General features: G+C 55.4%; 1 protein-coding gene across 1 annotated transcript in view; it reads left to right on the forward strand.

Moving 5' to 3' along the window:
• Positions 1 to 16,380, forward strand: part of GNG7 (G protein subunit gamma 7) — a 183,687-nt gene that overhangs the window by 48,432 nt on the left and 118,875 nt on the right. Inside the window, exon 2 of the mRNA XM_039466196.2 lies at positions 665 to 721. The gene's annotated coding sequence lies outside the window, so the exon portion shown is untranslated. The remainder of the gene's footprint in view (positions 1 to 664; positions 722 to 16,380) is intronic.

The following is a 16,380-nucleotide window of genomic DNA, read 5'->3' on the forward strand; positions in this document are numbered from 1 at the left end:
TCAGCCTCCTGAGTAGCTGGGATTACAGGCACACGCCACCATGCCCAGCTAGTTTTTTGTATTTTTATTAGAGACGGGGTTTCACCATGTTGACCAGGATGGTCTCGATCTCTCGACCTTGTGATCCACCCGCCTCGGCCTCCCAAAGTGCTGGGATTACAGGCTTGAGCCACTGCACCCGGCCTTATTTTTTCACCTAATGTCCTTTTTCTTCCGTAGACATCCTGGACCCCACATGGCTTTTTAATTTTTTTATTTTTTTGAGATGGAGTCTCATTCTGTCACCCAGGCTGGAGGGCAGTGGCACAATCTCAGCTCCCTGCAACCTCCACCTCCCGGGTTCAAATGATTCTCCTGCCTCAGCCTCCAGAGTAGCTGGGATTACAGGCACCTGCCAACATGCTCAGCTAATTTTTGCATTTTTAGTAGAGGTGGAGTTTCACCATGTTGGCCAGGCTGGTCTCAAACTCCTGACCTCAGGTGATCTACCCTCCTCAGCCTCCCAAAATGCTGGGATCACAGGCGTGAGCCATCACAGTCCGGTTGCCAGTGTGATTTCTGTCCTTGTCCAATCATGAGCGCCAGGCCATTCTCCAGTGCTGACCCCATCGCCGCTGCCATGACACCTCCGGCCAAGCGACTTAATGCTCTGTTTCTTTTCCAGGGAGCGGAGCTCGGTTCCAGAATCTCGGTGCTGCGGACGGCGGGACCTTCCATACAGGTTGGTGCTGTGATGCATTTCTTTGTTCTGGTTTGAGGCTCCTTTGGCTGTTTTGAACCTTGGATGTAAGATGTGGGGTTGCCGTCGGGGGCATCTTGGCCTTGACCTGTGGCTTTGGGTCTGTGGGCTTTTTGTATCCACCAAGTGTGGGTGATGGGGAGCGCGTTCGGGGAGCAGCCGCTGGCTCCTGGGAGTTTCCCATCCATGAGGCAGGGGACGTGGCGCCTGCAGCTCCTACTGGTGGGAGAGTCCCGGACGGGGTCAGCGTGGGAAGCCCACAGGGGTGCTGCCTGCCTTCCCTGTGTCCTGGCGCCGTGATAGGGAGTGTTCAGGAAGGTGCTTCAGCCTTCGCCCCTGTCTCCTGCGCACCTGGAGGGTGACCCGTCACTGGCCCTTTGGGTCTCCTCTCTAGGTTTATACCTCGTTTTTCTCCCTAAAGAATCGTGAGTGGCTTTTAAAATGTAGGAAGACGAAATCATTTAAAAATAAGTCAAAAAGAAGGCAGAAATTTCCAGAAAAGGCAAAGGCACAGGGACAGAAAGGGCCTCGCAGTGGCCGGAGGCTGGAAACCTGGCCGGGGACATGGAAACGGACCCAATGGTCGGGTGGGGGTGTCTGCAAACCTGGTGAACTTACTAAAAAATCTCTTTAAAAATGTTTTATTTTTAAGAGTTAGGGTCTTGGCTGGGTGCGGTGGCTCACGTCTGTCATCCCAGCACTTTGGGAGGCCGAGGAGGGTGGATCACCTAAGGTCAGGAGTTTAAGACCAGCCTGGCCAACATGGTGAAACTCTGTCTCTACTAAAAAATATAAAAATTAGCTGGGCGTGGTGATGGGCACCTGTAATCTCAGCTACTCAGGAGGCTGAGGCAAGAGGATCACTTGAGCTTGGGAGGAGGAGGTTGCAGTGAGCTGAGATTGTGCCACTGCACTCCAGCCTGGTGACAGAGCAAGACTCCGTCTCGAAAGGAATGGAGGGAGGGAGGGAGGGAGAAAAAGAGAGGAAGGAAGGAAGGAAGGAAGGAGAGAGAGAGAAAGAGAGAAAAGAGTGAGGGTTTGTTTTCCTGCCCAGGCACCTCGGCCTCCCAAAGTGCCGGGATTACAGGGGTGAGCCTCGGCCCCTGGCCCTGGCCCTGAAGTATCTTTGAGCAGTATACTTCCCTTGAATTTTATGGCACGTAACGTCTGCCTAGAAAATGCGTATTTCAGCCAAGCCCAGTAGAAACCTATTTGCTCTCATCCATAGTTGGTCATGAGAGGCCATTCAAAAATTAGAGGTACTCGAAATAAAGATGTTCAAATGTAGAAACAAGGCAGAGAATCCAGATGTCTACGAGTGGACGAACGGACGGACAGAATGTCATCCCTCCATGCTGTGGAGTATTACTCAGCCATGAAAAGGAGTGAGGCTTTGACTCAGGCCACGGTGTATCCACGGCAGCTGGAGGACGTCACGCTCAGTAAGAGGCACCAGACACAAAAGGCCACACGGTGTGTGATCCCGTTTCTATGAAACGTTCAGGACAGGCCCGTCCGCAGAGTCAGGGAGGGGAGGCGTGGGTGCCGGGACTGGGAGGGGTATGGGAAGTGATGGTCGATGAGTTTCTTCTTGGTGTATTAGAAGGTTCTGGAATTAGATAATGAGATGGTCACAGGACTCTGTGAATGCCACTGAATTACACATTTTGTTTTTATTTGATGATGCGTTTCTTCTTTTTGGTCCCACAGAGAATACCGAGAAAGAATTGTGCATTTTAAATGGCGCACTGTATGTCATAGGAATTAGATTTCAGTAACATGATGCATGTATGTAGAGAGAGAGCTGTTTGATATAGATGTAAAGTGTAGGCTGGGCGCAGTGGCTCACACTTGTTATCCAGGCACTTTGGGAAGCCACAGCAGGCGGATCACTTGAGGTCAAGAGTTCGAGACCAGCCTGGTCAACACGGTGAAACTCCATCTCTACTAAAAATACAGAAAGGAGCCAGGCGTTGTGGAGGGCACCTGTAATCCCAGCTACTCGGGGGACTGAATGGGGAGAATGGCTTGAACTTGGAAGGTGGAGGTTGCAGTGAGCTGAAATCATGCCACTGCACTCCAGCCTGGGTGATAGACTGAGGCTCCATCTCAGAAATAATAAAATCAGTGTAGATACAAATATGTATATGTGTGTATATGTATAGTGACTTCTGATACATATATACATTTCAAATATATATATACAGTTGGAAACAGATGCTCAGTGCCACAAAGGATCTTTCAGCAATGCAATGTTTACTTCCTGGACTGCAGGAAGGGGACCCTCATTAGCCATGTTGCCACGAGAATCCAATGCACAAAGAAAAAGCAGACAGATTTCTCCCTTACACATTTGGGGTTGTCCTCACTGCTGTGTGTGATCTCCGTTGACTGGAGCCAGACCTCACAATCTAAACTAAAACCAGATTGGCTGACAACTTAAAACTTTTTTAAACAGGTAAAAGCCATGGAGAGCTGGGACATGCCTGTGAGCACGTCCAGCACAGATACCCTGGTTCAAGTACAGGGACATAGAGTGTACTCCTTGCCTGTAAGCGTGGCGTGTCTAACAGCTACGTAGGACAGGGCTTATCAAAGTTATTGGCACACTTCTGATTTATTCTTCAACAAGAAAGGAAACTTTAAAGAGGAACTTAATTACTTCCCCCATATACATAATATTTCTTTCTTTATGAAGCCAAAGATAGAAATATAAAAGATTTCCTGTTGTACAATTCCACTTACAGGAAAATTCTAGAAAAGGTGAGAGATCAGAGGTTGCCTGGAGGCCGAGGAGTGGGATCAGGGCAGCAGTGGGGGCGGATGACAGTGTCCCTCTGGGATTATGCTGATGGTTGCACAGCTGTAGAAATGAATGGCAACTCTTAGAACCATGTACACTTGAAGAGGAGCGTGACCTGTGTACATCTCAGGGTGTGTAACTCACACCCCAGTGAGGTTGTGACACAAACAAAAGCTCAGCCCGAAAAAGGAGGCACAGGGTGGTGCAGGGTGGGAAGGTGTGCGGAGCCCGGACAGGGCTCAGACGTTGCATTGGCGGTGCAGGGTGGGAAGGTGTGCGGAGCCCGGAGAGGGCTCAGATGCGTTCCCGTTGCAGGCGGTGCAGGATGGGAAGGTGTGCACAGCCCAGAGAGGGCTCAGACGTTGCATTCCGGCGCGGGCAGTGCAGGGTGGGAAGGTGTGCGGAGCCCGGAGAGGGCTCAGATGTTGTATTCCCAGCACTTGTTGGGGCCGCAACAAGTTTGGTGTTGGGCTTCTTCAAACATTCAGCTCTGGGCAGGCGCCATCGCTCACACCTGTAATCCCAGCACTTTGGGAGGCCAAGGCAGGAGGATTACTTGAGCCCAGGAGTTTGAGATCAGCCTGGGCAACAGAGCGATACCCCCTTCTCTACAGAAAATTAGCCAGCTACGTTGGCACGCACCTGCAGTCCCTACTACTTGGGAGGCTGAAGTGGGCGGATCGCTCGAGCCCAAGAGTTCCAGACCAGTCCGGGATCCATGATGAAACCCCATCTCTACAAAAAATACAAAAATTGGCCAGGCGTGGTGGTGCACACCTGAAATCCCAGCTACTTAAGAGGCTGAGGCAGGAGAATCGCTTCTCCAACCTGGGCAGCAGAGCTAGACCCTGTCTCTAAAAAAAACAGAAACGCATGACCCCATTCATTTCAACAGGGAAACGCTAGCCGCTGCGGAGCTACCAGTGTTTGCAGGCTAGGATAGGCCGTCCTCAGCAGGAAATGTGATTTCTGGTCTCCTGTGGACGCCTTTGGAAAGACTGCCCGTGATGGGGTCATCGTTCTCCATGACCTGTCCCGGCAACAAGGATCCCATGACGGTCTGTGCGAACAGCTGTCTGGCAGGCAGCCTGTAGGCGGGTGGCGCTGCCCTCTAAGCCCCCAGGGCCTGGGTCGGAGACTCCCTCTGGAAAAAAAAAAAAAAAAAAAAAAGAAGGAAGTTTAACACAGGCCTCACTGGGCTAAAATCAAGGTGTGGGCACCTGTCTTGGTGACAGAACCAGCACCGTGGTCCCCCAGGGCAAAACACCAACAGCCAGAGCAGCAAAGACGGATGTGGGGAGCGGGGGGAGCCTGTTCCTGGGGCTTCAGATGCTCGGTTTGCAGAGGGCTGTTGTTACCGCTGGCGGCCACCAGGGGGCAGAGGAGGCACACGGAGTCTCCTTGGGCTGGGTGGGGATGCAGGTGAGTGCAGGTGGGGACGGGTGGGGATGGAGGTGCAGGTAAGGACAGAGGTGCGGTTGGGTGCAGGTGGGTTCAGGTGGGTTGAGGTTGGTGCAGATGGGTGCAGTGGGAGCAGTGCGGCGTGGAGGTGCAGGGGGACAGTGGGAGCGGAGGTGCAGGGGAGCAGTGGGGACGGAGGTGCAGGGGAGCAGTGGGGGGCAGAGGTGCAGGGGTGCAGTGGGGGCGGAGGTGCAGGGGAGCAGTGGGGGGCGGAGATGCAGGGGTGCAGTGGGGGCGGAGGTGCAGGGGAGCAGTGGGAGAGGAGGTGCAGGGGTTCACTGGGGACGGAGGTGCAGGGGTGCAGTGGGGGGCAGAGGTGCAGGGGTGCAGTGGGGGCGGGGGTGCAGTGAGGGCGGAGGTGCAGGGGTGCAGTGGGGATGGAGGTGCAGGGGTTCACTGGGGACGGAGGTGCAGGGGTACAGTGGGGGTGGAGGTACAGGGGGACAGTGGGGACGGAGGTGCAGGGGTGCAGTGGGGGGCAGAGGTGCAGGGGTGCAGTGGGGACGGAGGTGCAGGGGTGCAGTGGGGGGCAGAGGTGCAGGGGTGCAGTGGGGGCAGAGGTGCAGGGGTGCAGTGGGGGCAGAGGTGCAGGGGTGCAGTGGGGGCGGAGGTGCAGGGGTGCAGTGGGGGCGGAGGTGCAGGGGTGCAGTGCGGGCGGAGGTGCAGGGGTGCAGTGCGGGCGGAGATGCAGGGGTGCAGTGCGGGCGGAGGTGCAGGGGTGCATACTGACTGCATCCGGATGTCTTCAGTCAATCCCGAGCCCTCTCTGAGTCTGCTGCTGCCCCTACCACAGTGTGCTTGATGCCTTCCTGGTTTCACACCAACAGCCCCGTCCCCCAGGCAAACCCAGGTGGTTGGCTTTGCCCTGGGGGCCCCTGTGCGAACACCCAGAGCCTCTCTGCCCACAACCGGAGGCGGTCCCTGGGCACTGTCTGTGGCAGGAGGCACTGGCTCTGCTCCCCAGGAGTGGCCTCCAGTCAGGGAACTGCCCCCCCAGAACGCACCCCAGCCCCCAGCCATAGAGGTGTCGCCAGAACAGAGCTTGGACCGGAGAATGGAAGGCCTACGGGGGTTGGGGGGTGGCCCTGGGGGAGTACAGGTCACCCTGCCACAGGAATCAGACCCTGCTTTGTCCTCACCATCAGGCCCTGGGGTGCCTGTCATCACCCCTCCCAGATGTCCCACCCCTCGGGGTGAGGGCTGGCTGGGACATGGGGTGGCCGCTCCCCAGCTCTGGAAGGGGTCGTTGTCCTGGCGGGAAGAGGGCCCGGATCCCCGCCTGTGAGTTAAAGACTTGGGCGCGCCGAGCACGGTGGCTCAAGCCTGTAATCCCAGCACTTTGGGAGGCCGAGGCGGGTGGATCACGAGGTCGAGAGATCGAGACCATCCTGGTCAACATGGTGAAACCCCGTCTCTACTAAAAGTGCAAAAAATTAGCTGGGCATGGTGGCACGTGCCTGTAATCCCAGCTACTCAGGAGGCTGAGGCAGGAGAATTGCCTGAGCCCAGGAGGCGGAGGTTGCGGCGAGCCGAGATCGCGCCATTGCACTCCAGCCTGGGTAACAAGAGCGAAACTCCGTCTCAAAAAAAAAAAAAAAAAAAAAAAAAGACTTGGGCGCCCCTTTCCTTGGTGGCCGCAAGTGAGAGCTTGCTCACTTTGGCCAGAGGAGAGTCCCATCCACCCACTGAGCCAGAGGGACAGAGGCAGCGAATCCCAGAAGCTGGGGTCCCCCTGGTTTATGCTGTCTGCCCCACTGGGAGTTTATTCTGGTGTCCGCTGTGAGCAGGGAGCAGACTCCATTATTTTCCCAAATAACACAGGGGTACCTCCCTCCCCACCCCACCCTGCGACATCGAGGCCACATGGTTCTCTGGGTTGGGGCCATTCTGGGCACTGCAGGGTCTGAGCAGCGTCCCTGGCCTCTGCCCATTTCCCCAGTTGTGACAATCACAAATATCCCCAAATATCGCTCAGTGTCCCTTAGGGAACAGAATCACCCCAAGTTGGCTGGGTGTAGTGGCTCACTTTGGGAGACTGAGGTGGGTGGATCACTTAAGGTCAGGAGTTCGAGACCAGCTTGGACAACATGGAGAAACCCCATCTCTACTAAAAATACCAAAATTAGCCAGGTGTGGTGGCGGGCACCTGTAATCCCAGCTACTTGGGACACTGAGGCAGGAGAATCACTTGAACCCGGGAGGTGGAGGTTGCAGTGAGCTGAGATCGTGCCATTGCACTATGGCCTGGGTGGCATAGTGACTCTCTCTCTCCCCCCCAAAAAAAACACCCCAAGTTGAGACCCCCCTGGGTTAGGGGATTCCAGGGACCACCAAAAGACTCTGTGTCGCATAGGCATATGGACCTCTGAGGTCCCAGGAGGCTGCACACATTGAAATCCACACCCTGAGTGAGGAGGGAGAGAGGAGGTGAGTCCCATGAGCTGGGGTCCCCCTGGTTTACACTGTCTACCCCATTGGGGGTTTATCATGGTGTCTGATGTGAACAGGGGACAGACTTGATTTTTTTTTTTTTTTTTTTTTGAGACGGAGTTTGGCTCTTCTTGCCCAGGCTGGAGTGCGATGGCGCGATCTCAGCTCACCGCAACCTCCGCCTCCTGGGTTCAAGCGATTCCCATGCCTCAGCCTCCCAAGTAGCTGGGATTACAGGCATGTGCCACCATGCCTAGGTAATTTTTGTATTATCAGTAGAGACAGGTTTCTCCATGTTGGTCAGGCTGGTCTCGAACTCCTGACCTCAGGTGATCCACCGGCCTCGGCCTCCCAAAGTGCTGGGATTACAGGCGTGAGCCACGCTGCCTAGCTATTATTGTTATTATTATTGAGACAGAGTCTTACTCTGTCACTCAAGCTGGAGTGCAGTGACGCGATCTCAGCTTACTGCAACCTCCGCCTCCCGGGTTCAAGCAATTCTCCTTCCTCAGCCTCCCGAGTAGCTGGGATCACAGGCACGCACCACCATGCCCAGCTAATTTTTGTATTTTTAGGAGAGACGGGGTTTCACCCTATTGGTGAGGCTGGTCTCGAACTGCTGACCTCAGGTGATCCACCCGCCTCAGCCTCCCAGAGTGCTGAGATTACAGGCGTGAGCCACCACACCGGCCTATTTTTTTTCTTCTTCTTCTCAAATGAGGGCAGGGTTTCTCATGTTCAGACTTTCTATCTCCTTAGGAGACAGGGGAGCTGGGAGTTGGGGTTGGAGGTGCAGGCGGTGTAGGTGGAGATGCGTTCAGAGGGTACCTGCACCCACCTGCGCCCACCTGCACCCATCTCCACCTCCGTCCTCACTGGTCTGGGGCAATGTCTGGGGACATTTGTGGTTACACAATTCAGGGGATGCCCCTGCCATGGAGCGGGTGGAGGCCAGGGAGGCTGCTCAGCACCCTGCAGCGCCCAGGACGGCCCCACCCCAGAGAACCATCCAGCTCCCACGTCCACATGCCAGTGGGAGCTCCTGTTCCAGGATGAGCATTTCTCCAGCCTTTTTGTTTCTTGCCACACCGAGCACAAAAGAACTCCGTGACCTCCAGAGTGCAACATGTGTCTTTCTGATGGCTCCTTGTTCTCCCGGGGAGTGTGTTCGGTCACCTTGCTGCTGAGAGCTTTCCCGGAGCCTTTTATCTCAAGAGCGGCTCTTGTGTGCTGAGCAGCCTCCAGTCCCCACTGCCAGTCGGGCGGGTAGCTTTCCTCCTGCTCACTCACCAGCTTTCAGCGTGTCCCGGGCGTGTTGAAATTCACATTATTATCGGTTCTTTTCACGGACATGTTGTTCCCTTGGAAGAACTGCCAAGATATACAGCCAGAACCTGAAAACGTTCTGATCGAGGAAGGTCGCCCATCCCACCGCTGCCCCGCTCTCTCCAGAAAGCTCGTGCAGCCCACAAGTAATCACGGGGTGCTCTGCTGAAATCAGGGGCTCTGCCCCAGCCCCCAGGGCCCAGAAGCCTCTCCGTGCACCCTGCAGCCTCCGCGTCAGTAGCCCAGGACAAGGCAGTCTTCCCGGGGGCAGGGGGGCTTGGATGTGACCTTGACCCTCTACAGCAGGGGTCACCTGGGGTGATCCTGTCCCCCACCCCCGGGGACGCTGAGCAATTTCTGGGACACCTGTGTTTTTCATGACTTGGGGGTGCTCCTGGCACGGAGTGGGTGGAGGCCAGGGGTGCTGCTCAGCACCCCAAATTGCCCAGAATGGCCCCACCCCAGAGAACGATCAGGCCTCAGATATGCATACTGCTGTCGGGAGAAACTCTGGGCTCATTATGTTGAGGAAAAAAATCTAGTTTTCTTCCTGCTCACACTGGGCACCAGGATAAACTCCTGACGGGGCAGACGGCGTAAACCAGGGGGGGCCCGAGCTCCTGGGACTCTCCTTCTCTCTCCCTCCCACGCAGGGTGTGGATTTCAACGTGTGCAGCCCCCTGAGAGCTCAGCAGGGCAGAGGATCATGGGACGAAGAGTCTCTTGGAGGTCTGTGGAATCGCCTATCCTGGGGTGGAAGGGTCTCAACCTGGGGTGATTCTGCACCCAGGAGACAGTTGTGGCTGCCTTAATTAGTGGATGTCGTGGGGCAGAGGTCAGGGGTGCCACTTAGCGCCCTGCAGCGCCCGGGGCAGCCCCACAACCAAGGAGGACCCAACCCCAAATGCTCTCAGTGCCGAGCGGGAGAAGCCTGGGTGCAGAAGCTGCCTCCCCAGAGAGTTGAGAGCAGGCTCGTGTTCTCTTCTCCACACAATTGCTACGGCCCCCGCTCAGGCCCCGGTACCCAGACCCACGTTGTCACACCCACGCATGTTCTCTCAATGAATTCCGGTTTCAAATCTGTTACTGAGACCCCCTGACGTTACTGATCAGAGAGGCTCCGTACCCAGAGAGGCTCATGTCCACCATCGCCGAGGCCGGGAATCCGTCGGAGGGGCCGTGGGGATCTGGGCACCCGGGCCCGGTGTGCAGCCCGAAACTGCCTGGTGTGTGTGTGTGTGTGTGTGTGTTTGCGTGCCTGTTGCTAAGCAATCACTTGAACAGTCAGACTCCCACAGAGCGAGAGATGAGACAACAGCTCGGTCATCGGCAGATTCAAGCCTTGGCCGCCTTTGACTCAAAGCACCCACGGCGGGGATGGTCGCGTATGATAAGACGCCGGGGGGGGCAGGGGACATGGCGGAACCAAGTGGAGGCCAGAGAGGACGCCTCTGCCAATCTGCGGCTTGACCTTGACCCTCCATGACGCTCTGTAGCAGGGGCCGTTGCCCAGGACAGCGATGATGTGGGCCCTTAGATGCTGGTCTTCCTCCATCCGCTTCATTGTTTTAGGGAACTAAGGCCCCCGCCGGGCTGACACCCTCGGATCTGTGCGCAGACGCTCCCGGAGCTGCGTGGGGACGCGTGTCATAGACGGCTGAGGAGCAGCCTGGGGAGGCCCCTGCTTGGAAGTCAGGGGCCTGGCAGAGGGGCCCCCTGTCTCACAAGCAGGGTTCAAGGGGCTGAGGGCTCCCGAGTGGATGTGGGACAGGCAGAGGCCCAGGTGGGTGTCCCAGAGCGGAGCCGGCCGAGGCTGCGTGAGCCTCGTTCCGACAGCCTCGAAAGGCTTCATGTTAGAGCCGCAGCTTTCTTATTGTTTGTGCTGGACATGTTTCTGAATTCTTCTTCTCCTTCTTCTTTTTTTTTTTTTTTGAGATGGAGTCTCACGCTGTCGCCCAGGCTGGAGTGCAGTGGCGCCATCTCGGCTCACTGCAACCTCTGCCTCCCAGGTTCAAGCAATTCTCCTGTCTCAGCCTCCCTAGTAGCTGGGACTACAGGCGCACGCCACCACACCCAGCTGATTTTTGTATTTTTAGTGGAGATGGCATTTCACCATGTTGGCCAGGCTGGTTTTGAACTTCTGACCTCATGATTCGCCCGCCTCGGCCCCCGAAAGTGCTGGGATTACAGGTATGAGCCACTGCACCCGGCCCTGAATTATGATTCTTATATTCTTGTTAACATTATTGTTTTAGAGTGAGAGTCACGCAGTGTTGCCCAGGCTGGCGTGCAGTGGGGTGATCACAGCTTATTGTAACTGGGAGCAGCTCCTCGCGAGGAGTAGGTGGAGGCCAGGGACGCTGCTCAGCACCCAGCAGTGCCTGGAACGGACGGCCCCACTCCAGAGATGTCTAGCCCCGATGTCCACAGTGCGGAGTGGGAGAAACTTCTTTGTAGAGTGGAAAGTCTCTGCCAGCTGTTTTTACAATGCCCAGTCTGGTGTGTGTGTGTGTGTGTGTGTATATGTGTGTGTGTGTGTGTGTGTGCGCGTGTGCACACGCGTGCGTGTGCGTTTTAGTTTTGTTTATGGCAAGTTGGGTTTTTTTAGGGGTTTGTTTGTTTGTTTTTTGAAATGGAGTTTCACTCTTGTCACCCAGGCTGGAGTGCTGTGGCATGATCTTGGCTCACCGCAACCTCTGCCTCCCAGGTTCAAGCAATTCTTCTGCTTCAGCCTCCAGAGTGACTGGGATTACAGGGGCCTGCACCACCACATCCGGCTAATTTTCATATTTTTAGTAGAGATGGGGTTTCACCATGTTGGTCAGGCTGGTCTCGAACTCCTGACTTCAAGTGATCCACCCGGCTGGGCCTCCCAAAGTGCTGGGATTACAGGCGTGAGCCACTGCGCCTGGCCATCAGGTTGGGTTTTTGTCATGCAGAAATCTTGTCTTTTTAGGAAGCAGAGTTCGTCTGTTCTTTTGGGACTTGTTCCTCTCGAGAATGGGGGCGAGGGCAGCAGCAGGGTGGTGACATCCCTGCAAAACAGGCCACTGCGGGAGGAACCTGGTTGGTGCCAGTCCTTCTTGGCAGTAAAGCGGAAGAGGGGCCAGCGTTTGGCCTCACCCAGGACTGAATAAGCAGGACCTTCACTCTCTTGATCTGGCGTATTGCCAGGACTTTGGAGAGAGGGTTCGGGTTCTTGGGAGAAAGGAGGCCTCAGGAGGGTAGGTGGTGCGCTGCGTCAAAGTTACACCTAAACGTGTTTCCACTTAATTTTTTTAAAAAAAGGCCGGGCATGGTGGCTCACGCCTGCAATCCCAGCACTTTGGGAGGCCAGGGTGGACGGATCACGAGGTCAGGAGTTCAAGACCAGACTAGCCAACATAGTGAAACCCCGTCTCTACTAAAAATACAAAAATTAGCTGGGTGTGGTGGCAGGTGATTGTAACCCAAGCTACTCAGGAGGCTGAGGCAGGAGAATCACTTGAACCCGGGAGATGGAGGTTGCAGTGAGCCAAGATCATGCCGCTGCACTCCACCCTAGTGACAGAGCGAGACTCCATCTCAAATAAATAAATAAATAATAAAATGAAAACCTTTATTTTGGTGGGGCATGGTGGCATGTGTCTGTAGTCCTAGCTATTCGTGAGGCTGAGGCTGGAGGATCGCTTGAGCCCAGGAGTTCTGGGCTGTAGTGCGCTATGCTGATCGGGTGTCTGCACTAAGTTCGGCATCAATATGGTGACCTCCCGGGAGCAGGGGACCACCTGGTTGCCTAAGGAGGGGTGACCCGGCCCAAGTCGGAAACGGAGCAGGTCAAAACTCCCGTGCTGATCAGTAGTGGGATCGCGCCTGTGAATAGCCCCTGCACTCCAGCCTGGGCAACGTAGTGAGACCCCCACCTCTAACAATAATAATAATAATTTTTAAAAAAGCGTTTATTTTGAAATCATCACAGATTGAGAAGAAGTTGCAAAAATCACACACAGAGCAACAAAAACATCACATGTACCTTTCACAGTTTCCCCCAGTGGCGACACCTTCCGTAAGGACAGAACAAAACCGGGAAATGGACTCAGGCAGCACATGCATGCGAAGAAGCTCTGTGCCTCCCGCACTCACGCAGACTTGGCTTCGCCTCATGTAGGGGCGTGTGGGATCACTGAGTGTCCGTAAACGTGATGGAGCCCCTCTTACTCGTGTGCATGGGGTTGGAGGGAGGCGGGAAAACAAGCAAACAAAACCATCTAGACTTTTTTTTTTTTTTTTTTTGAGATGGAGTCTCACCCTGTCGCCCAGGCCGGAGTGCCATGGCGTGATCTTGGCTCACTGCAACCTCCGCCTCCCGGATTCAAGCTGTTCTCTTGCCTCAGCCTCCTGAGTAGCTGGGATTACAGGCACCTGCCACCAGGCCCAGCTAATTTTTGTGTTTTTAGTAGAGACGGGGTTTCTCCATGTTGGTCAGGCTGGTCTTGAACTCCTGACCTCAGGTGATCCACCTGCCTCAGCCTCCTAAATTGCTGGGATTACAGGCCTGAGCCACCATACCCAGCCTGTGTGTATTTCACACTAATGGCACCTGCCGTTGAAATGGCCACCATCTCTTTGACAACCACAGTTGTAGACAGAATTCCAAGGCGGCACCCAAGATCCCCGCCCCACCTGGTGCCCGTGACTTATCTAATCCCCTGCCCTTGAGGATGGGCTGCACCTGTAGATACGATGAGGTGTCCCTCCGGTGGTTAGGTCAATACCGTAGGTCACGTGTTCCGTGAAGGGATTTTGCAGATGCGAGGAAGATTCCCAGTCTGTTGACTTGAGCTCAACGGAAAAGGTGACATTGGCTGGGCACAGTGGCTCACACCTGTAATCCCAGCACTTTGGGAGGCCAAGGCAGGTGGATCATGAGGTCTGGAGTTCAAGACCAGCCTGGCCAACATGGTGAAACCCCGTCTCTACTAAAAATACCAAAATTAGTTGGGCGTGGTGGCGCATGCCTGTAGTCCCAGCTACTTGGGAGGCTGAGGCAGGAGAATCACTTCAACCGGCACCTGAGAGGCAGAGGTTGTGGTGAGCTGAGATCACGCCACTGCACTCCAGCCTGAGCTACGGAGCGAGACTCCGTCTCAAAAAAAAAAAAAAGGCAGGGGGATATCCTGGGCAGGCCTGACCTCGTCAGGTGAACCCATAAAAGAGATCGGAAGCACTTCCCGAGCTGGCAGATTCTAGAGATGGAAAGGAGAATGGTGGGTGTCGGGGCTGCGTCAGGGAAGACAGGAGCTGTTGTTTAATGGCTGGAGTATTTCCGTTCTACAATGGAAGGTTCTGTGGAGCCACTGCACAGCCCTGTGACAATACTTAACATGGCTGAACTGTACACACAAACATGATTCAGGTGATCCATTTCGTGGGGTGTGTGTGTGTGTGTGTGTGTGTGTGTGTGTGTGTGTTTTAACCACAGCTGAAAGAAAGAAAGGGAAAGGGATGCTTGCCTTAAAGGAAGCAAACAGCCGTGTCGTGAGCTGCCTGTGGAGGGGCCATGTGGCAGGGACCTTAAGGTACCCTCTAGGGGCTCAGAGTACCCCCACCCAACAGCCAGCAAGAAAACAGGGACCAGGCCTGGCGTGGTGGCTCATACCTATAATCCCAGTACATTGGGAGGCTGAGGCGGGCAGATCGCAAGGTCAGGAGTTTGAGACCAGCCTGGCCAATATGGTGAAACCCCGTCTCTACTAAAAATACAAAAATCAGCTGGGCGTCGTGGCACACACCTGTAGTCCCAGTTACTCGGGAGGCTGAGGCTGAATTGTTTGAACCCAGGAGGCAGAGAGGCTGCAGTGAGCCGAGATCGCGCCACTGCACTCCAGCCTGGTGATCGAGTGAGACTCCATCTCAAAAACAAAAACAAAAAACAAAACAAAAAAAAACCAAAAAACCAGGGACCTCACTTCTAGAAACAGATTCTACTGAATTCCAGATGACACTTTGGCCCAGCCCATACCTTGATTTCAGGCCTGCAAGACTCTGCCAGACTCCTGACACCCATAAATTGGGAGACAGCACATGGTGTTTCTGTTGCTGTTGTTACGCAGCAGTAGCTGACATATACACTTGCCACCTTGGAATTAAGATAATGATCTCCATTTCACAGAGGAGAAAACAGTAGCGGAGAGGGGCTCACGTGCCCAGGACCACATGGTGGCTGTGCTGTGGTCATCACATTAACTGTGCCTGTCACCGGGCCAGACCGTCAGCTCCTCCGTTAAGATCAGGGATCTGGTCCAAGCCTTCGCCACATGTTTAGTGAGTGAGTGAAAAAAGGAATGAAGGCGCTGGGACCAATCCTCACCTGACTCGCCGCACACAGGTGAGTCTGTGTCTGTGACCAGGACGGGTGACACCACGGGACACTGAGTGAAACCTCAAGAACATGACTGTGAGCCTCGGAAGGGGGGGTCATCGCACGCAGCTCCCAGGCTGAGTCAGCTGCCGGCGCTGAGGTTGGGGCCGATCAGCCTCCTGGAATGTGACATGCCGTTCCCCGGCTCCCTGACTCACATTCCGGCTGAATCAGAGCTTTGCTGGTAATGACAGGCAAGTCTCCAGCCAGTCACCCTCTGGCCCATGTGAGACTGGGAATTCAGAAGCAGCCAGGAGTGACAGAAAGCCAGGTCTGCCCGGCGTGCCTGGGCGGGTGTTTACGGCATGAGGGCTGCCCGCGGTGACCAGCCTCAACGGGAGCCGGAGGTGGAGGACGCCGGTGCAGAGGACAGGCGCCTGGAGGAGGCAGGAGGAGAGGCGGCCGGGGGGCTGAGGCCCCACTCTGGGTGCCCCTGGCAAACCATTAACCACGACTCCTGCTCCCAGAGCCATGCCGCGGGTGGGCTCACCCCTCACCGCAGTTAACACGCAAGGCCCATCTTTCTCTGGGGTGGGACGTCCTGGGCACTCCACCCACTCCCTGCCAGGAGCACCCCCAGCCATCTGTGACCACCACAAATATCCCCAGACATTGCCCAGCGTCCCCTGGGACAGAATCACCTTGATTGAGACCCCCTGAGATAGGGGATTCCACAGAGCCCCAAGAGACTGTGTGTCCCGTGCTCCTCTGCCCTGCAGAGGTCCCAGGAGGCTGCACACATGGAGATCCACACCCTGAGTGGGAAGAGAGAGAGGGGTGAGTCCCAGGAGCTGGGGTCCCCCGGTTATGCCATGGGCTCCATCTGGAGTTTCTTCTAGCGTCTGGTATGAGCAGGGAGACGCCTCTGTTTCTTCCCAAATAATTAAAGCAGGTTTCTCCCCCGGGCACTGCAGACACCGACACTGAACAGTTTTCTGGGGCGGGGCCGGCCTGGGCTCTGCAGGGCGCCGAGCAGCGTCCCGGGGCTCCACCCACTCCACGCCAGGAGCACCCTCAGTCGTGAGAACCACAGAAGCCCCCAGACACCACCCAGTGTCCCTTAAGGGGGCAGAATGACACCAGTTGAGACCCTGATTGAATGAACCAATTAAGACAACACCGCCCAAGAGTGAAAGCAGATGCCCACACCAGGAGCTTTGTTCGGAAAATCGGAGGGCTTCCTGGAGGAAGTGACATGGGTTGAGTGTGGCTAGTGCCTTG

This window comes from Saimiri boliviensis, chromosome 14 (assembly GCF_048565385.1).
Source record: "Saimiri boliviensis isolate mSaiBol1 chromosome 14, mSaiBol1.pri, whole genome shotgun sequence".
NCBI lineage: Eukaryota > Metazoa > Chordata > Mammalia > Primates > Cebidae > Saimiri > Saimiri boliviensis.